This window comes from Cupressus sempervirens, chromosome 1, assembly GCF_028749045.1.
Source record: "Cupressus sempervirens isolate cs-2001-9-10 chromosome 1, ASM2874904v1, whole genome shotgun sequence".
Classification (NCBI taxonomy): domain Eukaryota; kingdom Viridiplantae; phylum Streptophyta; class Pinopsida; order Cupressales; family Cupressaceae; genus Cupressus; species Cupressus sempervirens.
In genome coordinates this window covers 395021799-395030387 of record NC_143118.1, presented here as the reverse complement: position 1 = coordinate 395030387, position 8589 = coordinate 395021799, and positions in this window count along the sequence as shown.

The following is an 8589-nucleotide window of genomic DNA, read 5'->3' as shown; positions in this document are numbered from 1 at the left end:
TAGCTTAGTACCACTGTATCTATCCAGCTTTCATGTTAGTTCCTCCTTGATCATAATCTTGCACACATCACACAACCCTTGGTTAGCTATTCCAATGCATCCTTTAGCTAGGTCTCTTGTCACCAAAGTGTTATCCTTCTTAGTTCAGCTTGCCAGACACATCACTCGTCCATTATCCATCAGCTTAGGTGCTCTCTGATAGATCCTTGCAGGATATAGCTTTCCACATGTCTAATCTTGGTCCGTTAGTACCTCATCCTACCCATCTCATTGGCAAATGGTTCTCTTTTGAATTTTCTCTTTCTTTTGATTTGGAATCTTCCCTTTTGGGTCCTAAAGTATCTTTTCCAAGCAATCTCTTTGTTCCCTCCTCAAGGTTGCCACGATCTTCCATATCATGGTATACTATGAATGGGGAAATCTGAGCATAAGGTCTTGATCAGGTCTTTTGTTTGTTTTTCTTTTCTGCTTGTGGGTTACCTAGTGTCAGTTTTATGCTACTTCCTTTGGGAATCATGTGTGATGCTAGGGCAATCCTTGCGTGTTTGTTTTGAGTCAGTCCGTCAGTCCTCTGGACAGTTGGTGAAAAGGCCTTTATGTTCTTGGTAACCTTGGAAATTAACCAACAGTCCTATAGCAAATCTAGTGCTCAACTACATGGTGGTACTTCTCTTTGAAGTATCCCCCTACTCAAAAAAGCTTCAATGGTTTCCCTTCATCTCTATTATCCCCCATCCATATCTAGCATCTGTCCCTCTTACCCTAGCTTATGCATCCCTATCTCTTTGAATCAATCTGCACTTTTAGCTTTAGGGATCCACAATCCTAGTCTTAGGGATCCACCAATCCAATCAATCCACCAAGCCTCATCTTTCGAGATCCATAATCCTAGTCCTAGGGATCTCTAAAACTCATCTTCTGCCAATTTGACTCTTTGAAATCTTGTTGCATCAGCTTTATCATCCCATCATCCCTTCCCTTATCCTAGATTCCTTTTTATAGCGCTTTTATCCTTCATCCTCCCCCCAATCCTGAAAGTCTTAAGCTTATTTACTCTTGTGCCTCTAATTTTCCCCTTTATCATTCTCCCATAGTGAGAGTTTGAGCTAACTAAACCTCTTCTCTTAAGCCACTCTTCATCCTCTCACTCGCCACGATTTTTGTACTTTTCAAAAAGCCGTCGAGCCTCGCTTTCTGTCCCCACCGCCTTCTTGAGGGGGCATCTCCCAGTCCATTCTCTCCTCTTCTGCTCTAGCATTGGGCATCTTATTTTCTTATCTTTGATGCCATGCCACTTGCGACATCACATCAAAGAGGGAAAAAATGTGGACACCTAAAAACCTTTAGAAAATAAAGTATTTTTATTTTCTGAAAAATCTCTGATGACATCATCATTTATTAATTAATTAATTATTTAATTAATTTATTTATTTTTATGCCATTAAATCCCTTTATCTTAATTAAAAATATTTAATTAAGGAATCCCTCCCTAAAATGTTTAAATCTTATTTAAACATTATTTCCTTATTTATTAATTATTTAATTAATAAATTGACCAAAAAAACCCAAAATAAATTAAAAATATATTTTTTGCCCAAAACTTGGCCAATTTTCTTAAGACCACTAACCTCTTCCAAAATCTTCTAATCCTTCTTTAATTTTGATTAAAGGCTAATCCCATCATTTCCTACCCCTAATCCCAACTCAAAATATTTAATTAAGATTAAATATTAATCCTCATGTTTATTAAAAAAGTTTTAATAAATATCTCCTCAACCCAAACCCTTGAAATAAATAAAACTTTATTTATTTCCTAAAAATCTAATTTATCCTCATCCTAAGAAGTTCTAGACTCTTCTAGAAAGTCTTCATCCTCATCCTAGGAAGTTCTAGACTATTCTAGAAAGTCTTTATCCTCATCCAATGTCTAGACTCTTCTAGAAGATGTCTTTAAACCTAATCCTAATCCCCTCCTAACCTTGTCACATTCCCTAAACATGGGTTAAGACTTACTAACCCAAGCCAAAGTTAACAAATATCTCCTCCTTCATCCACCCTCATTAAATGCCATCCACTTGCCTATCCCTAAGCTAATCCTAAACCATCCTAATCCATCCTCTAATCATTTGCACAATCCTAAGCAAGCTTAAAACCTTCCTAATCACGCCCAAGTTGAAATTCCTCTCATCTCCCTCAAAATATCCCAACCATAAAACTTTATGAAGCTCACTAGGCCATAAATGACTCTTCCAAGCCCTTTCATTGCTCTTACAAGCCATTATGAGAGTCTTTATGAAGATTTTATCCTTTGAGCCTCCTTTGTTGACTCACCCTTCCCCTTTCCTCCATCCTCTCACCCTGTAAGAAAGCACAATCCATGTGCTCTCCTCTCATGCAATCTGAGCCCTCCATGAGCTTTTCCCCATCCTTACATCTTAGCCCTCAATCCCCAAGCCTCTTGCCTATAAATTGGATCCTTCCCCTTTGCAAAAGAACACAATCCATGAAGTAAAATCATAATGCCATTTTAAGAAGTCATTTTACATCAAAACCATACACTCACACCCAAATTCCAACTCCATTTGAAGCCCTTTTTGAATCATAAGCTTGAGCATACATCCTATCTATTTAGACAAAGCCACTCAACAAGAGAGCTTCTCATTGAGAGAGCCCATTAATGGCTCATATTCTCAATTGAGAGCTCATCTTAGTCTATCTTGAAGTTTATGAATTTTGTTTAGTTTGTAGAAGCTTTATTTAAATTTGGTTTCTATTAGCATACTAACATTGCTCATATACAAGTAGAAATCCTAACAAGGTTGAAATCTCTTAATAGGGATCATATGTACTAAATATTGTAATAGACTCCTAACAGGGTCCATCCCCTAACAAGAAATATTTATATTATTACATCATCTTGTTGGCATCATTCCCACTAGGGTCTTCCCTCTGATCAAGGGTTTCCCTAGTTAACATATCTGGTGTAACTATCTATGTGCATCTTGTTATGGTTGATGTTTACTTTGGTTGAATGGTTAAGACTATTTAAGGTTGATAAATTTTTTAATTGAATAATTTATTCACCCCCCCCCCCCCAACAGTTATCCTAGTGGACTATTGTTTCTAACAAAATATCTATTAAATTCAACTATCCCTTCCTTGACTCAATCAGTCAAACTAGCTTCCAACCGAGTAGACATCTCTAAGATCTTCTTCTCTACCATATCATAGAGATATTTGATCATCCTAGGGTCCAATCTTCTTGAAGGTATCTTCCAAGATCTTCACAAACCCTATGCAACAAATCCATACTCTTAACAATCACCAACCATATCAAACTTTCAGTCAACAAGATCAAATTTTCATCTTCACAACCATTGATCCATCTACAATTCCTCTACAATTGTAATTCAGAACCACAATCTACCACCTCACAAAAAAGATATCTAGGACTTCAAAAGGAACAATCCACCACAAGATTAATTAAATCCAATCACGATCAAATGATATTTACCCTAGGTCCTCATGCAAACTGCCTCAACTTTGGTGAGCTATCTACACACTCATGAAAACCTTCACTATAATACCACTTGATATAGTACAATGCAGAAGAATCTCCAAATGAGATATCCTAGGCCTAGTAAATAACCATGCAACAAAAACACAACACAAGAAATAAGATCTAATACCAAACACAACTCTTGATTCATAAAATAATTGATTACATGCAATGTGTTGGGCTATAAGGCCTTCTTGGTTATGGCCAAATACAAAGCAAGTAATAGTTCTACAAGATCACTCAAGATCTAATCCAAACTCTAGCTAGTCCAAATCTATAACATAATAGCACTTTAGTAGAAAGCTCCAAGCAATATCTAAACTTGTGCTCATAAGCCACCAAGAAATCTCCTTGTTTCCCAAGCCATAGCCACTAGCTCTTCTCAAACTTCACTGCTCTACTTCATCCTCTTGTCCAAGCTTCTATACAAGAATATATCACACCTTGAGAGCTTGATTACAAATACTCATATGCATTTCTTAAATAGACACCTACTACCAAAGATGTTGCAAACACAACCAATGTGTGATAAAAGGTAAATGCAACTACCTTACAAAAAAAAATTAATTCCTACCCAAATACAACTAAGCACCACCATGTGGCCAATTAGAAAATTGCATTTCCCTTGTGAATCACAACAAATATTAAATGTGTGATTTAAGGAACTTTATACAAAATTATAAGCTTCCACCTACATACCTTGATAAATAAAATGACAACCATTTTTTTATTTTTCTATATGCCACCCATGCACCTTAGTAAAAGAAAAAAAGCCTTTTCTCTCCATTTTTCTATTTTCTATTTTTATTTTTCCTATATTTTTTATCACTTTCTCTCTCCTAATTGTTTTATCAAATCCCTTTTTATTTTGTGATGCAAGATGCCCATGCATCATGAAGTCCAAATTCAAACTCTATATTCCCAAGTCATGTCAAAATTATGCTAAAAATAAATATCTAACTTTTGGGCTCATAAAACATTAAAAAAATGTCAAAATCATAGATCAAACATATACCAAATTATAGTGCTTTGAATTAGCTTTCCAATGACTATAAGAAGTCCAAATCTATCATCATAAGTGGAATTTATGGTCATTTTAAAAAGAGAGCCTATTTTCTTATATAAAACATTTTTTTAATAATGAAAAAATTCATACATGATTAAATTTGATGGTCATCACGCCATGCAATTAGAAAAACTTTTCATTTTCTCTTAACATGGCTAACTAGGGAAAATTGTATATCAAATTTATATATAGTTAGATCAACTAGGATACAATGTTGAGGTATTTTTTTTCCCTTAGGGTCATTTCTGCAAGCTCCCCACCACCCCACACCCCCCCCCCCCCCGCCCCCCCAACAACCCTCATTTAAATGAAACATCCAAAAAACTCTTTCGACCAACAATTTCACATGCCCCAAATATGCCAACAACCCATCATAACAACTAATCCAAAACCCTCAAGTCTTCAATAAACAACCTACAAAACCCATATATCTTGCCCTTTCTTTCATTCTTCCATGCATTTCAATGGATTCAATTAAGGGTTACAATAACACAACCACACCTTTGATACCACTTGTAAGGAAACTTGCAACCAAATATATTATTGTTTCCACATAACCTATAATATATCCAAAATAAATAAGCACTTAAAATCTACATGTAAGAGAATAAACAACATACCCACAAAAGTGTGGCACAAGATATACTCTGGGAAACCCTCATTGAGGGTAAAAAAACTAGCCTCCAAAACCATCTATCACCACAAATTATTTAGAAAAAACCATTGCAATACAAACATGGAAGACTTCAAATCTAGAGTCACAACCAAGTAGTCAATGTAAACAAGTATGAATCCACACATCTCATGCTATGCTTCTAGCCTTCTCAAATGCTTCTTTGTCTAACCTATGTCACCTTGTCTTGCTCTATCTTACCTCAACAACTACCCTTGTGTTTGTTTTTATAGTAGAAAGCTCCCATAAAGCCATCAAGTGGTCTTAAAATAAACCATGTGCTAGCAAACCCCATTGACCTACATTTAATATTCGATATTTAATTTACTTTACCAAATATTAAATAATTACATGAAATATTATCACTACAACACATCAAAAAATATTCCATGGGAATATCTACATGTTGCACATCCATCTAGGTGATCCTAGGTGCAATGTTATATAATAAATAGAAATAGTACAATATAAACAATATTATTTAGTGTGTGCAACACACATAACCTCAACACATGACTCACTTAAGAGCCTAGTTGACCATGCTAAAATTGTAGGAATATTCACCTACCTCATACTACCATCAACATGCATTGCTCGAGCATGATGAGCTGAAGTGAGAGTTTACTCAGTAGTTTGTTTCTATACAAGTCAGGGAGTTTACCAGTTTGAGGTAATTCTCTATAGGGGGGCACACTTTTCCCAAAGGACATGCCTCTCTAGAAGTAGACCAAAAAGATATTGCATTTCTCTTCCAAGTGACTTAGGTCTCATGTCACATATATTAATGAGTCTACTTTTACAAAATTAAGAGCTCAAGGAAGCATTGAGAAACACTCCAAACACACCATGAAGTTTTGTTCATTTCCAAATTTAAGATTAAGTATTTTTCTATCAATGAAAAAAAACACTCATGATTAAGAATATATGCCCACTCTTGTAATTTAAAATTTATAAAATTAAAAAAGAAAGGAAAGGTTTGATTAGTTAAGAATATGTTTTATCCCCTTCAGCATTCAATGATTGTGTGCTTTTTATAAGACCCGAGTCAAAATATTTTATCATGGCATTTGTTCATTCACTCTAAGGAATTTAAAATTTTGTGTGATTTATTTTCAAGACCAAATTGAAGTGTGAATCATAACATGGCTCTGTTAAAGCCTTAGGCATTCAGTACTTTATTTTTATTGATTTTTGAACCTAAATTGAAAATGTGATGATTGCCTTGTTCAATTTTAAGAGTATCAAGTGAAGTAGTTGTTATTCAATTTGTTAGAGCATCAAATAAAGTGTTTTATTGATTTGTTCCATTTTTACCAATGTATATTTTAGAGCCCAAAGTTAAGTGTGATGTGTTGTGAGTGCATTCTATGATCTTTTTAACAACCCAAATCCAAGTGTGAGTGAATTTTTAATTTGAAAATGTTCACCTCTCCTACTTGCATTCCTACACACTAAAAAAAACCGATCAAATAGTCAAAGGATATGTTCCTGCAAGGTCAATAGGCATTCCCACCATCATAGGAATGTAATTCTACAGACTGGATAAAAAGATAAGAATATAATAACTAGAAAATCACAAAATGGAAAATAGAAGGTCAAGAGTGGAATATTCAATAAGTGTTGTCATGAAGTGTGTTTTCCCACTAATGGAACTGCCATTTCCACAATTACAAACTAGTAAATTATTATATTAATTCCTGAAGGCTTACAAAGATCATTATTGCGAGGTCTATAGGCATTCTCTCCTAGTAAACTAGTGTTCTTATGAGAGTATGAATGAGATGAAAAGAGGCTAGAAGGTAGAAGATGGAAAAAATTAAATGTTTCAAAATAGGGCCATTTTTGCAACATTCTCATCACACGAGATTGTGTTCTTGGAGGTAAGTCTACCAATCTCACCTTCATATGTTTGTGGTTCTGATTGTTCTTTTTAATGTGTTGTGCAAAATTTGATTCGAATACCAAGGATTCCCTAGCCTCCTCTTGAACCTTCAACCTGCAAAAACCAAGAAACCTTGCAAAAACACCTCAAACAACACAAAATATGAGATAACTTTCTTGTTTTATAAGAAAAGAAAAAAAAAATTGGACAGTAAAATGACCCTATTGCGAGGTCCTATTGGGTGTGTTAAAATGCATGCTATAAAATAGTATTGCAAAGCAACATTAATCTAAAGATAACATTCACAAAACCAATCACAACTAAACTAATGAATAGACTTACAAATGCAACCAAAAAAACAAAGAAGCAAACCTCATTCCTTCAATGGCTCCAAGTATAAATTATTTGTCCAAGGATTGGATGTATTCTCAATTATGCTTGGATGCTTGAAAATGATTAAAATTGATACAAAAATTAAGTATGGCTATTATGGAAATTTTGGAATTATAAGGTCAATTTAATATTTTTGACTCTCAAATTGGCATTATAAACTAGCATAAAAAATGGATGAATTGTGAAGGAGAAAGGGTTCAATTTTATAGTTGAATGGGTGAGGGAATGGATCGTCAAGATGCAAAATAGGGATATTGTGATGGATGGATATGATGAAAGGATAGGGAAGCACATGGATTTGATTTCTCACAAGCAATAGCCTTGTGACAAGTGTCATAAGGAGAGTGAGTATGAGGGGGTTAGGGTAAGGTTAGGGAATGTGAGGAGACAAATGAGTTATTAGGGGGATGTGCATGTAAGAGATTTGTAGATAATGTATAATGTTTTAAGGTTCACATTAATGTGTGTAGCTAGGGTGTAAGAAATGTCAAATGGGATCTTTGACTTTGGTTTGGGTTAGGGGTTCTTAACCCATTTTTTAAGCTATGCACATGATTAGGGAGGTGATTAGACTTAAATAAGAGAGTAATTAGGAGTCAAGTGGGCTTTTTAGATAAATTCAATTGGATAGTTTAAGTAGAATTAATTGGCCAATAAGATAGATTAGTATGGGTGAATATGTTGGATTAGGCTAACCACTAGGTTAAAGTTGGGTTAAAAGTTAGGCTAAGGGTTGAAGATTTGATTAAATAAAATATTTAATCAAGAGGAGAAATTGGAATTAAATCAAATAGTTTTTACAATTATTCAATTAAATAGAAGAATAGGGATTTAATTAATAAATCAGACTATTGGTTATCATTTGATAATTAATTAGACTATAGTCAATTAAATTAATTAATTCACTAGGGGATATGTAATAACCATGGCTTCTCTATAACTATGATGAATTCTTATCTTAGTCAATAATCAAAACTTTGCCAAAACAGTTCATAAGCCAACTTAAAGATCAATGC